The sequence below is a fragment of the Ictidomys tridecemlineatus genome, chromosome Y (assembly GCF_052094955.1).
Source record: "Ictidomys tridecemlineatus isolate mIctTri1 chromosome Y, mIctTri1.hap1, whole genome shotgun sequence".
Lineage (NCBI taxonomy): Eukaryota > Metazoa > Chordata > Mammalia > Rodentia > Sciuridae > Ictidomys > Ictidomys tridecemlineatus.
This window is the reverse complement of record NC_135494.1, coordinates 25,771,231-25,793,412: the sequence shown is the minus strand read 5'-3', so window position 1 is coordinate 25,793,412 and position 22,182 is coordinate 25,771,231. Positions and strand designations below refer to the sequence as shown.

The following is a 22,182-nucleotide window of genomic DNA, read 5'->3' as shown; positions in this document are numbered from 1 at the left end:
GGGATAGCCTTCAAATTGTAGATGTTACGGCCTCATAGTTATTTTTTTTAAGTGTCGTGTTCACAGAAAATACATATTTTAAAAATTAAAACAACTTAATCAAGGGCAAAAATCAATAAATAAATACATTTGGAAATAAATATCCTACCTATAAAAACCCGGTGGCACCTGCTGCACCAGGAAGCTCTTCTCCATGTCTTGTAGGATGTCATTCAGCATCCGAACACGGACAGGAGCTCTCTCCTTGGGATCATTAGCAGGTCACATTTCATCTGACTGAAAGAGTTCAGCGCTCTCCCGAAGTCCTGATGCCATGGCTAGCAGGTGCTGAGCATTGGGATGATCACCTGTGGAAGATAAATGAGCCATCTCAGAAGAGACACACTCAAAGGAGCAAAGTCAACTTCTGCCATTGTGACTCTAAGTTGTAAACCAGGCAGACCACCCAAGAAGAAGTGTATTATCTGTGACAGTTCACTTTTTTTCCTGTCACTTCTTAAAAAGGAATGTAGGTATTTGAATTTTGCCCATCACAAGGAAAAGATTCCACATCAATTAAACTTTGATAATGTATTCATTTTGCCAAAAGTGTTGTCTAACCTAGTTTTCATAGTAATACTAAATTAAGTTTATTACTACCAGTCATAGTAGCAGTAAATAGGTACTGATTGTTTAGAGATTGCTATATTACAGACATTATCTTGAGCACTTACTTAATTATTTTATTTCATATTTACCAAACCTTGCATTGTCAATTCACCTTATTAGAACCTGAGAATGGATTAAGGTAAGCAAATTTCATAGGTCATCAAGTAAGGTAGTAACAGTCCACAATTAGAAACCCAGTTTTTCTGATTCAAGTATTTACACTTACCATGGAATATTCTCTAATAAAAGAAAAATATAAAAAGAGTCATCTTCACTTCTGACAACATGAAATACATTACTCTATGTCATTATATGTATGTGTACTCTTTTTTTTTCTTTACTAGAGATTTTCTGTAATTTGACAGTGAAATAAATCTTTGAATTTAAAATGCATCAAAAACTATCTGGTGTAGTGTCAGTTTTGTTTTGATTTTCTTTTGAGAATTGTTTCTATTTCTTTTACTTGTTTTGCAAATTACTGAAAGTTCTTCTTATGCTAATGGTGGTTACAAGAGGTGCACAAAGTCACTCCTTTGAGAAAAGTAGCACTAGAACTGTAATGGACCCTGAACCCTAAATGAGACAGTCCACCTGACCTAAACTCCTTCTTCACCCTATACTATTTGAGTGAGATTGATAAAGTTACTGAGCCTCAGTGTCTTTAATTATAAAATGAAAGTAATGATAAAACCTACTTTATAGAATTGTTATGAAGATTCACTAATTAATAAATATAAAGGATTTTCCCTACGGGTAAGCAGTTCCCAGGTGATTTGTTTTGAGTCATTCTTTAAAACTCTTTCTTTTGTCATATCATGACAGGGGCATTCCTTCATTCTCTTCCAGACATTCCACCACATCACTTAGTTTTTAAGTGAAACAAAAGGTGGTGTCATTCTCAGGAGACTCGGTACAAGTGACTCCAACAAGGTCAGTGCATCACAACAGAGGACTATTTCAAGGCAGGGTGATGAATGAATACAGACTGAAAAATCTAAATTGGCAGTCTGAGAGTGTGACAGTGAGACAGGCAGATGTAGGGATTTGAGGAGGTCTGATGTTGCCTTCATTAGGGAGAGTCCTGGATCAAAAGGACACATCATGTAAGTACTCTTTCCAAGTGAAATCCAAGAGATCACCAGCTCCCCAAACACTTCATGAAAATGCAGATCCCCAGGTCTGCTTAATATTTCTAGGGGTAGAGCCTGGGAATCTCCATTTCAATATGTTACTCCAATTATGCACCTTAAAATTTAAGAAGCACTGCAGAAAAGTAATAATAAATTAAGAAAAGGAAAATAAGTTTAGAAGTAGTACTGATGCATGGAATAGGTGAATCATAGAATAACCAACCTCTGACAAAATAATCTTTATTATTTCTCATTTAAATTTAATGGGGACTGATTTACATGTCAATTTCTTTAGAGTCCAATGGAGTACTGACACTCAATAATTGCTTACTAAATAAATCTAATAAAGCATGTTTAGAAAAAGGCTAATGATAAAATAAAATTTTGTAAATATATAATCATTTTGTAAAGGATACAATGAGATACACAGGCAGTGGTATAAGGGTATAAGGAGCATTTTCAGAAAATATAATAATTGTTTTTATTATATATGCACAAACCTAGTAAAAGACTTTGGTAGAAGAAAAAAAGGATACTTGAAGCTAATATGTAGTTCCCTGTTTACTGAAATTAATATGAGTAAAGTCATTTGTAGGAGTCCACAAAGTTTTGGCCTTTGATATTCTTAAAATACATTTCACATTCATTATCTTGTTTGATTTTACAGCAAAACTTGAGGTTGCTGGAGCAAGTATTTTTATTCATTGTGCAAATGTAATCCCAAATATGTTGCTCAGACTTATTTTATAAAGATTTTTCTTAAGTTATAATGATTCACCAAAGTTAATATATAGCGAACTTAGAGGGAGTATCTGTACAAGGAATGCATAAGATGAATGACTCACATTCAGAGTACACTGGAATTGAAAGACTGAACAACAGAAAAAACAACTTCGACATCCTTGAGAGTCTTCCATTTAAGAAAGAAAAATCTGTTCTGATCTAACATACTCTACAGAATTGAAGGCATTACTACTGAATCAAGTGAGACAAATTGTACCATTCTACCTTATTTAGCTTTAAATGAATTTATCTTTCATGGTGAAGCAGATTTAGAAAATTGACAGCTTCAGGAACTAGCTAGTTCCACAAAGAACCCTGACATAGAAACCTGCCCCACACAGGTACAGTATGCATTGCTTCAAGGGTTCAAGGTTAGAAATTAAAAAGCATCTCTGCTTTCCATGTACCCTCAATCATTCTGATATATAAATAATTCTCCACATAATTCCTAGTTACCATTTCTCTGGCAATTAGAGCTTGCTTTTTTTTTCCCCCTTTAAACAGGATCCAGAAAGAAATGCCCCCTTCTTCACTGGAGCCTTGGTGACCCAGAAGGACTGATCTTTTGTGCCCCTTGGGACCTGCAGTAGAATGTCCAATTTGCTGTCTGATGCACTGTCATTTCCCTGACACTGAAACTATACCAGGCATTTCATTCAACCAACAAGTGATTGCACTGTGTACTTTTATCATAGCATCAAAGCATTTGCAATATTTTTATCCTCATTTGCCTTGTCTCTCTTGTTTTCTTGACTGAAAAGAATCACACATGGTCAGCAAATGTTTTGTCTTTGCATTTTCAGATGCTTGCATAATAACTGTTCTATGGTAGTTATTTATTAAAAATTTTGTTGACGGAATGTTGAGTTATAAGATAATGCCTTCTTTGAGATATATTATTATGTTAAACCATGTCCACAAAATAATTCAAGGGAGATGTTTGGTGCATCATGAGCAACAAGAAATACTATTTAATTTACTTTGGTTGCAACAAATCAATTGTTGGAAAAGAAAAGAAAGAAACTTAAAAGAGAAGAGGTAATTCAAGGTAATGAAAAGTTAAACTAAATTGAATTAAAATATTCCTTACAAATAAGCTGTAAAAACTAATATGTAAAATTTCACTTAAGGCATAGTGAATGTTGAAATCACAGAATTGAAGAGGCTATTAAAAGTTTAAGTTTAATAAAACAATAAGTCCATTCGACTAAAGAAATTGAACTGGAAACTAGAGATTTGTCCTAGATAGGGTTATTTTTAAGTTATATGTACAGATTCTAAACACCAAGCACTTAATGTTCAAAGACAGATAAAAAAGAGGCCAGTGAACATAATTTCTATCAGTGCAGTCTTGAATAAATTATTCAAATACTGTCCTTCAGTATGTTTGGGGAAAATGATCATTTCACTAAACACAGTAAAGGAGTGAATCTAGAGTGTTGAGATCATGAATTTACCTAAACATCAAACTTGTAAGACGAGCTCTTTAAAGTCCTAGGATTTTACCTACACTGAAGCATTGGAAAGAGGTTGTTTTATCTGTAAACAACAATATTCATATTTTACTTTCTTCCCTGAATCTTCACCCTTCTAGTGGATGGATCTAATTCTTACATAAAACTTTCCTCTCATAGCTTATTGTGGAGAGAATGGAGGTGGATATTATAAAAGAGACAATGGACACTGAGATGGATTTTGATATCTGAACAGGTCAACTCAGAAAAGACCTAAAGGTGTAATGGAGGAAACAAATCAGGGAATCCTCTGCCTTCCAGCCAACTTTTATGATTACTGCAGATCTTCCCTCAAGACAGTGTGGTTCATGAGGCAGCCAGGTGCAGTAGGAAAGGCAGATTCAGGCCTGACCTAGGACTTACTAAATGTATACATCTGGCCAAGACACAATGTCTCTCTGAGGCTCAGTTTCTTAATTTATAAATTGGACTTAATCCCCAGCTCAGTTCTGAGCTAGAGTGAGGTGGAAATGTCACAATGCCAGAGCTTTGTAAAGTGACCTTGATAGTATAACCTAGGTGCTTCCCTTGACTCAGAAGGTACTCCCAAAGTGTCTTTCAAGTGTAGATCAGCAACTTCCTATCCACATATGACTTCCAGATAAGGCCTTTACCTGCAGGGCTGACTGCATCCACTGAGTCACCCAGGTTCCCACCTGCCAGGGTCTGGGCCCTGCAGGCACCAACTCTCATCTGAAACACTTCACCGTGTGATGAGTTTCATTGGCATAAACTCCTGTGTATTATGTCTGTTTTACAACTTCTGACAAATTTATACCAGTCCTATTTTAAAGAGTGATTTTACTGTCTATTATTATGGTCTCTTCAGGGCTTTATACTCCAAAAGATTTTTGGATTTTAGTTTATTTCTATTTCTCTATCTTTTGGTTCTATTTTGTGGCTGTAGTTTTAAAAACCCACTCAATTTCATTTTAAATTAAGAGTGAAATGTACTGGTCATACTCTAAAACTACATTTTTATATCAAACAAACACAGCCTTTTTCTTTAAAGTATTTCACAGTACCTATTCTTGTATGGATGAGCTTATCACAGTTTTAAAGGTGCTAACAATTGCACAATCACAGCTTAGACTTCACTGATTTATAGTGACAAGAAAAAGTATGATTTATGTTGCACATAATATGGTGGTTAAAAGCAGAATAGGAGATTATTTGGGGAGGAAAATGTATGTTATTTAATGTCATCTTCAAAATATCTTGTGGCATCACTGAAGAGAAGAGAAAAAATTGCCAATATGATTTCAGCCAGTGGAATCAACAGTCCTTCATTTTTCTACATTTTTCTATTCTTCATGCTGCCTTCTTTAGTATGAATCACACTGTATCACCTTGGCTGGTTACTAAACGATGTTATACAAGCAAAACTCAGGTAAAGCTAGAAATCTGTCAACTAGTGGAGTATTGATACTCATAGAATCTAACACTGATTTTATAATGCATGTATATACAGGATATTATATACAGAAGACAATGGATAATTTGGCTAAACAATACAATAGAAATGCTTTTTTGCAAAAATGCCAGATCAGCAGGTTTAGAAGAATTCAGGTAGCCACTTTCTTTTTAACAAAGTGACAAAAAATATTTATAAATTTTTAAGATTTTCCAATAATCTAGATGGCCCCAGCAAGTAAAAATTTAGCAAGATTTCAATATACTACATGACATGGGTTCTACCAGTCTGTCAGCCTGGTGCAGAAAGTGAAATTTGGGCTCTTTCTATCATTCATAGATGTCACTGTGATATATTTGTGATTAAATGATCTAGTTATTGGCTGCTTTAGAAGAATGAGCCAAAACATTCTTATGAATTACATTTATGTGTGGTTTATTCTTACCATTATCCTCCTGCAGCAGAAATCTGGAATTGTATGTTTAATAATATATGTGAGTTTAATTATGTATTGGCTAAACCAGGAAATAGAAAAAGACCAAAAAAAAAAAAAGGAGCTAAAACAAAATTAATCACAATGAGGGCAAGGGTATTTATGTTCTATTACAAGCCAAGATAAAAAGTTTTTTTTGTTGTTGTTGTTATTTTCTTGGTAGGGATCAAATCCAGGACCTTGTGCAAAAATATTTTTATAGAAATAACTTTAAAAGTGTTGCCAGGGAGACAGCATACATAGAATAAAGAATTATGGTTCTATACTGTCATGGGCAAAGAAATTTATCCTAAAAATACATTTAGAGAGAAAAGTCATCAAACAACAGACCATTACTATAATGTAAGAGTACAAAAAATGAGATCTCACTAGCAGCTTTCAATCCCCATACTGTCACATGTAAGCAACTAAAAATGAAGAGCAAACTTGGGTGAGCATGTAAGTAAAGGATGACCACAAAGAGAAGCTGACTGTGAGACAGAAGATAAATAAAAGAAGTAGGTTCCAAGGAGAACAAAAGGAACAGGGATATTAGAATAATAATTAAGGGATATTATGTGATAAAAATATAAGAAATGGTGTTGAAGAAAAGCTTCTTTCTAGATGCAAATATAGACAATGTGGAGAAAAAACAGATTCTCTTACAGATCCAATAGTCTCAAGTCCTTTTTCTGAATTAGGTGTGGACAAAGGCAATACAATTCTTAATAGAGCTGTACAGTTAGAATTCATACAAAATTATATTGAACATCAAGACTAAATTTGTTGTTAGAAATATTTTATCAGATTTCTTCATTAATCCAAGCAAGCAAGTTAAGATACCTCTCAGAGAATGCTTTGAAATCCTTGTGACCTAAAAGTCAGTTTTCAAAATGCCAATTCAGGTTCCAATGGCTACCCATCTAGCTGGATTCAGAATTCCCATGGGAACAAAGTCTTTCTTTGAGTTGCTTGGATTTCTAACAGAGTGCCTTGGGCTTCTTAGGGAGTTCGGAGCACGAGGTAAGCAGTGTACAGATCCCTCACTATCCATAGGACTGTGTAGAGTTGGAATTTGTGGTAATTAAAACCAAGATTGGAGACATGCAATTTGTATAGCACAGAACTTTGTTTTACCAGTTGGAAAATTCATTCTATATTACTCAAAAAGAAGATTAAATGCAGTAGATATGTCTATATCACTTGTGATTGTAGGAGTTAACAGTGACACTTAAAAGTTGAAACTACAGACACAAAATGCTTCTCTTAGTGGTAGGATCACTTTGAAATACTGTCCCTTCTAAAATAAAGTTATGGGCATTAATGAACTATCAGAGATAATAAAAAAAGAAAAAAATCAGATCAAATCAGCATTGTCAGTTATTCAAAGAACAGGAGGAAATGCTGCCAATAACTATTTTACATTTAGTGAGAGAATCAGGAGGTGGCAACAAGCCATAGAATTCAAAATTATGTTTCTTGCTAAGTCTTTGGCTTGCACTAAATAAATGTATACAGAGTTAGATCAAATAAAAATTTATTTTCCTTTATTTGGTCATATACATTTTTATAATAATGCTAAATAATTAACATTCAGAAATTTGACAAAGAAAAATAGCAAATATTAAACAAAAAGCATCAGAACTCTACAGTTGTTATCTAAAGTGTTGCTTTATGCTTAAAAAGCAGATAAAGTGGGAAATAGTGAACTAAGATCACTTCTTAGTCTGCTTCAGGTTCCAGGATATGGTTATACTTTAATTTTTTCCTTGATGCCTCCCTCTGACCCCACAAACCAGTCCCAGTGCATTTTGGTGCAAACTTTTCTTTGTCACAAATATATCTGAAGTGTGTCAGTTACCTTTTCAGTTACTATTTGTGCTCTATCTTCATAAACCCATATAAATATTCATTTTATATTATGTGTTTGGCATTGACCAAATATTAGGAGCCAAGGTCACTCATCAAAATGAGCTTCCAAGAATGACACAATAAATCAACTCAAACAAATTATTCACTGGTAAATTATCCTTCTTTCGGGTGGTTGTGAGAACGGTGGAGAATGGTCTGCTGCTACTGTAAACTAGTGTAATAAATAAACAAGATGGCCGGTTGTCAAGGGCTAAAAATTACACTGTTGAAAATGCAATTGGGTTTCAGAGACCTTCATCCTTACACACTTTGCAGGAAGGAGAAACAGTATTTCATAGTTCAGCCCTTCAAGGTCACTTTTTTTTCCTACTGTAATTTACAACTTAAGACTAATCACTGCTAACAGTCATAACAAACTAAAAAATATATCAACAACTTAAGTTTGTATTAAGCAGTAAAAGTATATTCCCGTTAACACAATATGAAAACTCTTTTTAGATAATGACATTATCTATCATTGTAGACAAAAATGAAATATTAATTTAGGTGTTGGTAAATCCTGTCCATTATTCACAATTAGTACTTTAAAGTATTCTATTTTAGAAACAAAGTCATTACCATTATAATAAAAATAGAACAGGTGCCTACAATTTATCTAACATTTAAATAATGTTTGACCATGATAATTTTAATTCGGTCGGTAGTGATAAACTACAAAAATGTATCCTTTAAAGGGGATCAGCCATGGGACTTTGATCAAATATTCATTCATTTCCAGGACATGGTAAAAAGAATTTTTTGAACCTATTATCTATTACATTTTGTTTCAGTGTGCTTTTATTTTTTAAGATGGGTGCACCTCAAAGACTGGCCACATTTTCTGAGTGAAAGTGACAGAGAGAGATTCAAGGAATTTTACATCAAAAGAAAACAAAACACAGAAGTAACCAAAGGAAGAGCTCTTCACCTGCAGCAGAAGCAGTCTGTTAAAACAGCAAGAAGCCAAAGGGCTCCTGCTCATCCAACCCAGAACGTGCATTTCAGGCAGAGCCTCATCTGTACAAAGCAGTGCCAGACCTGGGGAGGGAATCTTTGGAGAAAAGTCTTTGAAGTCTTGCTTTTTAGTTTTGTCTTTTTCCTCCCATAATGACATGTTCTTGAATGTAACTACTGAAGAAAAGCTTATCAATGAGGCCTCTTCTCAGGATATTTACTTTTTTGTTTGAGTCAAAACCTGGCTTTTGTCTATTGACAATGTCCTCTCGGATCTCAATTTCTCCCATGCCCTTCCTATCATGGGCCCCTGGAGGATATTCTGAGTCATTTCTAAGTTACTGTTCATGCTCTAAAGAATTTAGTTCCTGACTCACAGTCGCTCCCTCTTCCACCACTTCTGTCTTAATTCTTGGCAATTTCAATGTCCATGTTGATGTATTCTGGTCTTCATTCGTATTAGCCAGTTTAGCTTTCATGACCACTTGCCACATTTCCCATGGTCCCATGCTGGCCTGGATGCTATCATTGCCAATATCCATACTCTCCTTTTCCAGGGTCCCATTTGCTGACCACCCTTCCTATCTTTCTAGAATCAATTCTTTGAATTGCCCAAGACCTGATGTGGGCTCTTCTTCCCCCTCCTTGTTCTCACACCTGCATAGACTCACTTTGTTCTACCGTGTTGTGATACATCACAAGAAACACTCCTTTGCATACAATCTCAGTTTGATCTAACTAGTTTACTATCCTTTTAGAAAAACCCTGGTCCTGGTTAAAGCTAAACCTCTTGGCTTTATGCCTATGATGGGTTTCAGGACACATTATCCCAAAGTTTGGCACCTTGACATTTGAGGAAATATCAAAAACAAGAAGTTCTCTCTGATCGTCTCCCACTACTTTCCCCTGAAGCAGGCCATAAAAGAATTCTCTGACCTTCCTATGAAGTAGGTTGTAAAACTTTCCAATCAAAGATGCCTTGCCTGTACCTGGAGGAAGAAACATTCTCATCCTTGAAGAGACAGGAATGCAGAGAATAATCTGAACAAACAGATCAGATCATTGGTAACCACCCACCTCCATAGTTCATTATCATTAGACCATAACCTTCTGTACTACAATCACCACGATCCTATACAACTGTCTATTTTTCATTAAAATTAGCTTAAAATATAATCATTTCTCTCTTTCTTTGGACCTTCATTTCTGAAGGCTCTTCTGACACATGAAATTTATATTAAATAAATCTGTTGGCTTTGTTCTTGTCAATCTGTCTTTCAACAACTATCAACATGGTGATGAGTTAAGAAAGAAATCTTTTATCCTTTACACCTTCATCTCCATCTGAAGGCTGGAAGAAATGTATACTTATGCTGAATTACATTTATGATTACAGATTTCTTTTTGGGATTTGTTTTGTTTTATTTTTGGTCCTGGGGATTGATTGCAAGGATACTTTACCAACAAGCAACATCCCTGCCAGGATTTTTAATTTTTTTGTATGGAGAGAGGGTTTCATTAAGTTTCTTAGGGCCTTGCTAAGTTGCTTAGGCTGGCCTCCAATGGATCATCCTCCTGCCTCAGCCTCCTGAACAGCTGAGATTACAGGTATGCTCTACCACAGCTGGCGATATATTTATTTAAATATCTATTTCTTCTGGACCCTTAGTGTGCCCAATAAACTTGTCACATTTTTATAGTTCTTTATTCTCCCACTCCCTTACAGAGCAATTTTACTACTTTTTCAGACTATAGAGACTTAGCAAGAGCTGTCCCAACCCCATAAAACCATCTACAATAAGCTTTGTGTTTCTGCACATGGCTATGGATGTACTACTGTGTTCTTGCTTTGGGCTGAATGGTTATGTTCCCTCTGAGTTCATATGTTGAAATTCTAACTCCCAATCTTAAGAGGTTGGGTGTTTGGGACAATGATTTGATTATGAGGGAGGCTAGAACCCTCAAAAATAAGATTAATGCTCTTATAAGAGAAGCCAAAGACAGCTACCTCACCTCTTCTGCCAGGTGAGGTTATAGAGCAAAATGATACCTGTATTGCTTTGCCTTCATCTTGGACTTCCAGCCTCCAGAACTGAGTGATGACATTTATGCTTTTATAATTTACCAAATCTAAGGGACTTTGTTATAGCACCCTAAAGGGACCAAGACAGTTTTTAATTGAGGCAAAGTCGTTTAAACTTATGCTTCCCCTTTCAAGAAAATCAGTCCAGAAATTCTCCTTTTCTCTCTGGTTTGAACAAATTTTCCCTATCCACTGTAGCATTGTCATCAAAGGAAAAATCTGATAAAGTTTCTTTGCTCTATAATTCTTAATAATTACATCACTTGCATTCAGTTTATTCCTACCCATTCTCCATTGAATCCCTTTTATCAAGCTTTGCTTATACCATTACCACCACTACCCAAAACAACAAAAAGGCATGAAAATGTCTGTTTTTGCTGATACCCGCAGTGACCTCCAAATTGCTAAATACAGTAGTAAATTCTGTGTTCACATCATTTAGCCAATCAGTAGCATCTTCCATGGTCCATTACTCCCTGTTCTTCTTCTTCTTCTTCTTCTTCTTCTTCTTCTTCTTCTTCTTCTTCTTCTTCTTCTTCTTCTTCTTCTTCTTCTTCTTCTTCTTTTTTAATTTATGGGGCTTTGAGATTTCACATTCACTTTTTTTTTCTCTTATTCTTTGGTTATTCCTTCATGAGCTCCTCTGATTGCAACTCTTCTCCCAATTTCTAAATCCAAGCATTCCCCAGACATCTTAGACCTTCATTCAAATTCTTAACAACTCAGTTAGGACATCTCCCAAATTGACACTCCCCATTTGGATCTCTCCTTGGTACTCTGGATACAGCTGAGATAGGGATTTGGAGATAAAAGTAGAGAAACTGTCTCAAATGAAACATCCATAAAACTCTAAAATGCAGAAAACACCAAGAATCATTGAGTGGCAGGAAATGCCCATGACTGTTGCACTTTTGAGTAACCCAACCCACACCCTTTGTCTTCATCCTTAACCAATGTCTTTGCCTGCAAAAAATAAGAGGGCAATGTGCAAGCCCAGGAAAAACTGGCATGAAATTGTGTACTTCCACACTGAGTCCAATTTTAGTCCAGCCCCTAACACTCCGTACCAACTGGCTCTGTTTTCTCCCTCTAGGGATGGTCCACATTCTCCTTTGAATGTTCCTTTGCTTTCCTAAATAAATCTCTGTCCATGTCTCTGGCTTGTGTGGAAATTCTTTTCCATCAGGGTATTCCAAGAACTCCCTGTTCCCTGAGCCAAGTTCCCCCTTATCTCCAGGAACTCATTGAACCTTTCTTCAAAGACATCTTTTCTCCTGTAACACAACTGCTAAGTTCTAGTGTAACATTAATTTTGAAAATGCAAGTTTGATCAAAAGATATTGATCGATATTAGGGCAAAATTTAAGCATAATGGTAATTTCAAATTTGCTCTTTTTTTAAAAAAAATTCTGCCTCTTTTTTATATTACAGAAAACTATCTATATATGAATGTATGTTTCTCAGAAGTGGGAATTTTAATTGTTTTTTGGCTGTATTTAGCTTTTGTATTTTGTTTTAAGTTGGTTTTTATTTTATTAAATTAATAAATAAGGAATTCAAGAGATCCTGTGAAGTCCATAATGATTACATGAAAAAAATCTGTAGATATTTTACTTTATGAAATAAAAAAATCATAATTCATATGTTGAAAGTGGTCCTTAACCAAAAACAAAATTAATAATATAATTCTAATGATGAACAATAGGTCCTTTTTTGAACTTCAGTATTAGCCTACTTTACCAAAAATGTTCACATAGCAATTATAATGTGAAATATTAGGTCTAGTTATGGATTTTTAGAAATAAACTCAGTTGTTTAAAAATGATAGCATTTAGCATTTAAAATACTATTGCTAATACTTTTGTTTTTGCTGGCTTTATTGCTTTAACCTTTCTTAAATATAATTTTTCATGTCTTTGTTACTAAGATGTTATACATTTATCAAAGAAAATTTAGACTCAGAAAACAACTTTATCATTTATAATTCTATTATATTATAACATTTTGAAGTCTGCTCTTTGGGTATCCTTAACCTGCATAATAGCTACTCCTTTTTAGATGGACAGTATTTACATAATGTAAATAATGACCTCCTCTTTTTATTCTCTGAAAGCTTAAAGTATCATTTGCAATTTTCTACAGGATGAAAAGGAAAACCAAAGAAAAAGCGAAATAATCAACAGAATAAATAAAATAGATGTTCTAAAATATATTCTTGCAGAAAAGTTATTATTCACAGAACTATTTGGTCTCTTATTTATACCTATTCTGTTCTTACTTTGCAAAATGTTATATGCATAGCTATCCAGTTTTTAAACCCAAAATATTCTAGACAGCAAATCTGAAGTATTGGAGATAGAGTTACTGCTATAGGTATCCACACTGGAGACTGTCAGATAAAAGCAGGAAAGAACACAACTACATGAAGACTGACTTAAGTATACAAAATGGAGAGCATGTTGAGGACCATGAGGGACACAAACAGACCTATGGCTCTATTGCTCCTGAGTCATAGTTGTTCAGCCACTTTAGTAAAGAATCTTTATGAACTATTGAAGGAAAAAATAATTGTTGGAGAATTTTCTGAGTAAAATGGCAATCCAGGTAGTTAAGGAAAAAATAAAAAGAACTAAATTTCTAGTTACTGGAAATCTCTGACTCTAGAATGATTTGTTTTTCAGAGATAACCACTTAAGCACTGTAGTTGGAATATTGACTTTTCCATTGAGAAGTAGTTGTCTACAAATGACTCATTAAAGACCTAATAGGAAGATGTGTGATTCAAGACAAGAGTGAAATCTTTAATTATAATATTGCTCTTTGTTGTGTGGTTAATGAAGGGAAATAGGAACCTAATGGAAAGGTTCATATACAGAAATAGAAGAAGTGAGAGTAATTATTAGGGTGGGGTCAGAATTCTGCAGAGAGATCCATATTCAAACATGAACGGACTAAATCGAGTCTGTGGAAATACTTCTCTGGTTGTCTCCTTATCATCTTTGACCAGAGACAACATTTCAGTCAAATGGAATGGGGCCCATACTCCATAGAAACCAATCCCAAAGGAGAAATTTCTGTGGCATCATTGTTTGGAATGACTGGGTGTTAGGCACAATGTTGAAAAAAAAATAGATCAGATCTCTGAACTATATTATCTCATATGTAACTGGTAAATAATGACAGAAACAGAATTAGAAATCTCTTTGATTAAAGAAAGCAGGGAGACCAGGATTTAAACTCTTCTGTTCACACTGTGTACATCTCATTTGTGTTGACATATCAGTTAAAATTCTTCCAGGCCCTTCTCATGATAAGTCTCCATAGGAAGGGAGGGACACCATTGCCATAGCTAATGAGATAGTAGGTGACTTCATTTATTCCTTGTTGAAAATTAGTTGAATAATTTTTCATTTTCTAAAATTATTATAATTTAAAGAAAAATTACCTTTAAGGCTGTTTTGAACTTCTAAAGCTATATCAAGAGCATTAAAGGGCAGAACTGGTTCATTGGCAATTTGCAAAATCACTTCTCCTGAGAGCTGAAATGAAAAAGAAAAAGTAATTAGCATTTGGTAATTAAGAGTTTGCTTGTTTATTATTATTATTATTTCATGTATTTTATACATCTAGAGTATAAAAACACAGAAGGAAAAATAGAATTTAATAAAAATCTCTATTTTCTTAAACTCCCTTTTATATAAACATAACATTTTGTTCCTTTTTTTTTTTGAGCTAAACTATTATGAAGTATCTCCTCTAGTTGAAGGAGCCATAACCAGGTTTAAAATATTTCCTTATACAATAGTTCATATCACTATCACACGAACAGTTGAGATCCACAATCTGCTTATCAGACTAATTAAAACTCCAGACAGAATTAATGCTCAATTTATTTCATTTAAAATATAATTCAATATAAAGCATTCCTTTAATATTTTAGGAACTATTTTCCTTAATGTTTTACTCTTCCTAACCATGTTTCCAAATGTCAAAACCAATTCTATTTATATATTTTTTTCAGATCAGTATTTAAATTTTTAAAATGAATAAAATTTCAAACTGCATTTCCAAAGTTCATATCTCGAGTTCATGTACACGCATATTCTACCAACAACCCATCTGAACTTATATTTGAAAACCAACATAAGCACCACAGCTGAACCAGATCTGTTTAATAGACTCAACAAGTCATTTGTGCTCAAACACACATCTCAAAGGACTGCAAGGCTGGCAGCAAATGTCATTGTTCTCTCTCCCTCTCTCGCATAACTGATATTTAATATTTACCTAGGCTTAAGAAATGTCCCTATATCTTTTAAAACTCTGAATCCAGCACCCAGGGAATGACTTGTGTTGAGATTATTAATGCACCATGAAATGTGAGTAATAAATGAAGACATTGTGTTGTGAAACCACACAGGGAAATCAGCATACCACCTTGAGACAGTAAGGAACACATAGAAGATATAAACTTACAAGGAAAATAGAATTTTTATAATTCAAATATATATATATATATATATATATATATATATATATATATATTCAACAAGAACAAAATTTCATTTAACATTTAAAATTATATTTTTCAATTGTTTGTAAAATTCACATCGTGATAAAAATATAATTCAATTTGATTTGGGAAAATGTGTTTTCTAGAAACAAATGAAAGAAAGAAGCACATTTGATCCACCTTCATTCCTTTGAGGTACGTTTCCCTGCAAATGTAGTAATCAGTACTTTCTCAATGACTGGGATGTCTTTGCAGAGTTTTCTCCCCAGCATAGTGATCACAAATATTCTGGGAAACTGCTGGCATGGATCATGCTGCACTACAGGCAAGGAGAATTGTCTGCAATAGGTTGATATGAATCCTCTTTCTATTCCACCCACCCCATCCAAATTGTGTAAGGGACACTGATATTTGGAAATAAATTATTTGTAAAAAGAAATTTTTAAAGAAGATTAAGAAGCATTATGGTTTCCTTTTCCAATTTGCACTGGATAATAGAAACTACAGAACAGACAAGTTTTGTTTACACTTTTGGAATCTGAAAACCACACATTACAGAAGATTAAAATGAAAGAAGGCGGAAGGAGGAGAAAGGCGACCTTGTGTGCTGCTAGAGAGACTGACTTGTTTTGTTATTTTTTTTTTTAAATTCATTTGGCAGCTCCGATAGCTGGAATTTAAGCCAACCACCTTTCTATTTCTTTCAATAAGAACCTGGCAATAAAAAGTGGGACTTCCTAGGCACCTGGCCCATGATAAAATGCTTAGACTAAATCAGCCTATTTGCAGTTTCATAACCACGAGGGAAATTTGTACAGCCCTGTCACCATGTGAGAAGAGATGAGCCAAGCTGCACACTTTCTTCACGCACTCTGGAATTCAGTATTTGTTGGGCACACCAGGGCAACTGCCCCTTATGTTTATGGAAGACCTTATTCTTTTCCAAGTGCTTTATACTTATCTCATTGCATTATGCTGACAGCCTTAGAGGCTGGTAATGGGAGAATCAATATCTTATGCTAAAAACACTGAGGTCAACAATGCAGGAGGCTGAAACAGGAGGATTGTTGCAAGTTCAGGGCTGGCCTCAGCCACTTAACAAGACCCTAAGTGAAACCCCGTCTCAAAACAAAAATATAAAATGGGCTGTGGACAGAGCTCAGTAGAAACCCTGGGTTCAATCCCAAGTAAATAAATAAATTAATAGAAAAATAATAATAAAACAAAACCCAAATATTGATAATCAGAATTTACTGAGCATCTACTAGATATATCCGGTACTTTTCAAAAGTTTAGATATTTTCAAACATGATTCTTTAATTTTACAACAGCTCAGCAAGGCAAGTATTTTCCATTCATATCATAGAAAATAAAACTGAAGATTGTAAAGATTAGGTAACTTTCTCAAGTCATTCCCCAAGTCTGACTGATTTGAAGGTCTATGCTGTTGGCTTTGCTGTAGCATAAAATGTATAGTAGGATCCAGCAGAAGTCCCTCAGCTGGTTGTTTGTAAAAAACTACAACTACCATATTTCACCTCACAATCATTGCCACTACATAATTGTCGAATTCTGTTTTTTTTTTCATCCAAACATTGGTTTATAACCTTTCATTATGTGGTTGTTGCATCCTATAATTCTGCATATGTGGTAAACAGATCTGCAAAGTATTCACCAGTGGCACAAAATGGATGAGCATTTGTCTTCTCACTCACTGAAAGCACGATGATGCCAACAATTATCAGTTCATGCACATTGTCAGTAGCTTTCCAAAAGCCCACTTGCAGGGTTTATTCAGAGTGCTGCAGTATTAATGGCAAACACATCTTGTGTGAGTGGTGCAATGGACAGCACATCGCACAATGAAACCAATGATAAGGAATGAAATGGGCCAAAGCAGTAGAGAATCTTCTAACAGAAGATAAAAGTTTCTAAGTTTATACTTAGCAACACTGTAGTACATTTTCTCAGTTTGACTATAATTCACAAATCAATAACATCTAATCTGTTACCATTTTCCCCCCAGGGTGGAAAAATGTTTGCTAATCACAGAGAAACAATATATGTTGATTTGGATTATTCGATTTTAATGTATATTCACGGGAATTCTATGTATTCTAATCTCACAACAAAGACAATTTAGTAATAAAGATTTTCAAGTAATACTGGCACAGTTGTTTTCAAAAGCTTTACATATTGGTTGTCCCCCATTTTCTTGCAAAGCAATTTTCCATAATCATCTGCAATGATTATGTGGTTAAATACAGTGGATCTGGCTCCTTTACTGTTCTTTCTACTATACAACCATCTTTTCTAATATATATATTATTTGTAATATTGGCCAGTATCTATACTATCTTATCTCAGCCCCTTAATGATTATGATATTTAGATCTCCATGTGTAGTATTTGAAATTTTTTTTTAAATACAGGTATGAGAAACTCAGTCTCTAATTCAGATGTTAATGGAGGTGGGGGGGTGCTTTGAGAGGTCATGACAATTAGATCAGTTCCTGAGGATGGGTCCCCGTGATGAAATTAGTGATTGTAAGAGGAGAAAGAGACCCAGGCTTGCACCCTCTTCAGCTCTTTCACAATGTGATGGTGTGATGTCTTCCACCATGCTGTGACAGCAAAAAGGCCTTCACCAGGTGCTAGCACCTTGATATTGGACTTGGGCCTTCAGAACTGTGAGCTTAATAAGCTTCTACTGTTCATAAATTACCCAGTCTGCAATATTCTAATGACACAAAGTGGACTAAGACACTGCAGCACACTTCATCAGCAAAGAGTGATTCAAATTCTGTGAAATTCCATTATTATAACTTTACAAGGACAAACTATGCCTCATGACCCTGCTGTTCTTCCTTCTATACACCTCTTAGACCATTTTACTCCTGGTCAAAAGATGAAGAAAAAGTGAATTGGAAAGAAAAAATTATTATGCAGAAAAAAATATTTTAAATTATAAAATAAATTAATGATCACCACATTGCAAAGGCATTCTTTTATTACTAAATAATATTGACCCTAGTGGTCTCATTGAGGTTGGGCAAGGTCTGATTGTCAAAAAAATTATTAATTATACATCAAGTATTTTAGATTTTAAGGGTAATAATGGAAAATTTTAGTTATCTCAAATAAAGTTTGCTTTTTCTCCAACCTGATACAATTGTAGTTGTATTTAAAGGTTCTTAAGAGTATTTTAGGAAAGTTTTACACAGGAAAGCTTCATTTTGGGGGAAAATATTATATACACTCACACATAGATGTAGCATACATTTTAGACTTTTTCTTAAATTTAGTAAAGAATAATAATAACCTCTTTCATTTTGCCCTATGGGATGTGCTTATTTATCTGACTCTGTCACAAATCTAGATCAGTTTGGAGGGGAAAAAAGATAAATCTTTATTTCATAAACTGTGAATATTTAGAAAATAGGGCTATTTTTCTACCCTTAATTATTTTAGCCCATTGCTCAGCATGGTGATTGTATTTGCAGTAAATGCTTCGAATGGATTTATTAGTCAAGGCACAAACAATGTAGTTGGATATAAATAGGCTCACTAAAGCAATAACAATACCAAGGCTCTATAATGTAATTTTTCTTTAGTTGCAGGCCAAGAAACTCATTGAACATTGTGTGGTTTGTTTCATTTTTGTAAATTCATAGTAAAGTAAGCAGAGTTCATATCTCATACATGAGATGTAAGTTAAAACTATCATTGTAGGATTGTTTTTATGCCCTCAGTGAAATTTAAAATGCAACAGAATCCTACTGCAGAAGTTGATGCTATGAGATAATCATTACACCTGTGTTATAGGTAGCATGAGAAAGACATTGAGAGAAACTGTATCACTAGGACATGGTGTGACATAATATGACAAAAAGTAGATAAATCATAAGCTTTTTTTTTCTGAAACTTAGATCCTCCATAATAATATATCATTTTATCCTCCTGCTATTGGCCTTTATGAACGTAAGAACGATAAGCAAGTTCTTTAGCAAGACCTCCATCAAAACCTTTCTGCAGAAAGACACCCTTGAGTTACTCACTGGCAACATCAGTTTATTCAGTTGCAGAAAGAATTTAGTAGCACAAAGTTATTAAATATGAAGCTTTTGTTTCCTACAAACAACAATGTTTTATTCTATCTTGAAGACATCAGGTAATTACACATCATATATGTGTTTTGGGCTCAGAAAGGTGGAGGGTAACAGAGGAGAAGTAGTCCACACTATGGGAGGAGAATGAGCAAAACCCTGGAGGTAGAAAGAAGCACAGACTTTTTATACAAACTTGAAAAATTCTTTTTTTGACTGGAGCATAGTTCTTGATTAGTGGGAAGGGAGCTGGCATCGGGAGTCAGAAAACTTGAACCTCAACCAGTGCATAGGGCCATGATTCAGTGATCTGCAGGGAGTCCTTTCCCTTCTCCTAAATTTCAGAGCAGCAGTATTATCTGATAAATTACAGTATGGTGAGAGTCTGCATAGCATGATTTTGTGGTGTATGGTGACCTTCAGGCTGTTACATTCATCCTGAAGTGGCCTGGTTCTGATTTATAGCCTCTTAATACTAGAAAACCCCCAATTTACAAACAAATACCCTGTAGACAACAAACTTCATGGCAGCCTTCCAGGAGCTGGGGGACTGGGGGTAATCTCCTTGAAGATAAGACCTTCCAGTTCTCATGATCCTTTTCCGGAAGTTAGGGTATCAGTATAGGAGAGGTAGTAAAGATATTACTTCTGACATACCTGATGTATTTTCCCAGAAAAAGGAGAAATTATATAGTGTTACACAAAACCAGTACACACAAATCTAGGCACTCATAACATGGCTAAAATATAGCTTTAAGCCTTCCATTACCTCTCATCTAGAATGTTCCATAAACTTTCTAAATGATCTGACATTCTATATCTTACCAATTCTTCATAGTATAGCTAGAGTTATATATTCAAAATATATTTTGTGTGCATCCCTCTAAAGAATAGCCATATTTGTGTTACTTCCTTTCTGTTGCTTGCCCTTGACAGGAAAAGTAATGGAATCCGTATTGAACTTCAATGTCTATATTTGACAAAGTTTACTTAAACAAAAATTATTTGAAAGTTAAACTCTCTTAGAAAATGAAGGACTTATATAATCCTGATAACTACCAAAATGGATACTTCTGAGAAAACTCACATCACGGAGTTTAATCAGCAAGATCCAAGTCACCCTGCTCCCTACCCTCAGCCCAAGAAGAACCACCATGTAAGAGCTGCATGTGGAAGTAGAGACATTCAGGCACCTGGAAGATATCTCCTGTTGTTGCCAGTGAGTAACTCAAGGGTATCTTTCTGCAGAAAGGTTTTGATGGAGGTCTTGCTAAAGAACTTGCTTATCTTGCTTACTTCATAAAGGCCAATAGCAGGAGAAGAAAATGATATATTATTATGGAGGACTTAAGTTTCAGAAAAAAAAATGGTTTGAGACCCAACCCTTTCCCTCTTAAGATTTTGAAAATACTAGAATATTCTTGATGGACTGAGATAGACTTAAATAAGTTTCCTAGTAGCAGAGAATTTCAAAGTCATTGAAGAATTCCAAAAGCCTCTGAGATAGCAATTTATTTTAAGAAAGATTTTAACCCTAGAGATGTATATCAAATATTTGATTCCAAAACGTGGGGCTCTTCTTAGGAACTCCTTGTGACCTATCCTGTCTGGTCCTTAGATTCACCACAGGGAAAGTACATGAGACACTAAAGAACTATATTAGCAAACAGTGGTAAACTTAGAATCCAGCTGTTGAAATTGCATAGCTGTGGCTATCCCTAGAGGAGAAAGAGTTCTTTCCTCTCCAGTACCCTGAGGAATTATTTCAGTCCCTACAATGCTACCTGCTGTTGTCAAGGGCTGAGCAAGATTATTGGACACCTGGTTTGGGGCTGGTAACTCCTTTCACTACAGAATTGCTACAGCTGACAGACCATGTAGAGCCTGGCTGGATTCCTTAGGCTTGATGGGAAACAGATGGGTATAGAGCAAAAAAAAAAAGAGAGAGACACAAAGAGGCTATGACTCCCCAGAAATTTGACTTGATTATGAAAGAGATGGGCCTTTAATTTGTCCCATACACTGATAGAAGCAGATTTCCTATAAATATGCACTAACAACTGTCAATTCCAAGCCTTCAAGGAAGAAAATAGCCCCAACAATTGAGAAACCAACAGCCAGGGACACAAACTTCCAGATTTTTATCCTAGAGAGGGAACACAGTATGCTAGAATTTCTTAGCAATACTCTACTCTTGCTGAAAAAAACTTACCTCCTATGTTCTGAGCCTAAACTCTGAAGACACACCTGGAGATTACCATGAGTCTTAATTTGGGTTACCCCCAGAACAGACCTAGAGACAAAATTTGAATGTAAGTAGTTCACAAATAGGTGAGGATAGTAGAAAGAGGAGAGGTGAGAAAGGGAAGACAGGCAATAGAAGGCATCTTATCAAACCATCTTCCACCCTGGAAGACTGGAACCTAATCTTGCTAGAGAATACTGAAAATCCAGTATCAAATAGGTGTGTGAGAATTTTCTTATCCAAAGGGCAAGGAAGCTGGGTATTGAGTCACTAAATCCTCATCAGCCAAGAGAGCAGGGCTGCTCCAAGGAGGTACTGAAAGTTACTCCTTCAGGATTATCCTCTGCACTTGCAACTTTCCATGGCTGTAGAGAGCTCCAGGCTAAGAGAGGAAGCTTGCTATCTAGAAA

At 35.0% G+C, this 22,182-nt stretch overlaps 1 long non-coding RNA gene across 1 annotated transcript in view; it reads right to left on the bottom strand.

Annotated features, from left to right (window-relative positions):
* Nucleotides 1-260: 260 nt before the first annotated feature.
* The window catches only part of LOC144371873 (uncharacterized), a 117,038-nt gene continuing 95,116 nt past the window's right edge, over nt 261-22,182 (bottom strand). Inside the window, exons 2-3 of the long non-coding RNA XR_013431974.1 lie at nt 14,355-14,448; nt 261-347 (exon numbers count right to left, since the gene is read on the bottom strand). This is a non-coding gene — a long non-coding RNA (uncharacterized LOC144371873). The remainder of the gene's footprint in view (nt 348-14,354; nt 14,449-22,182) is intronic.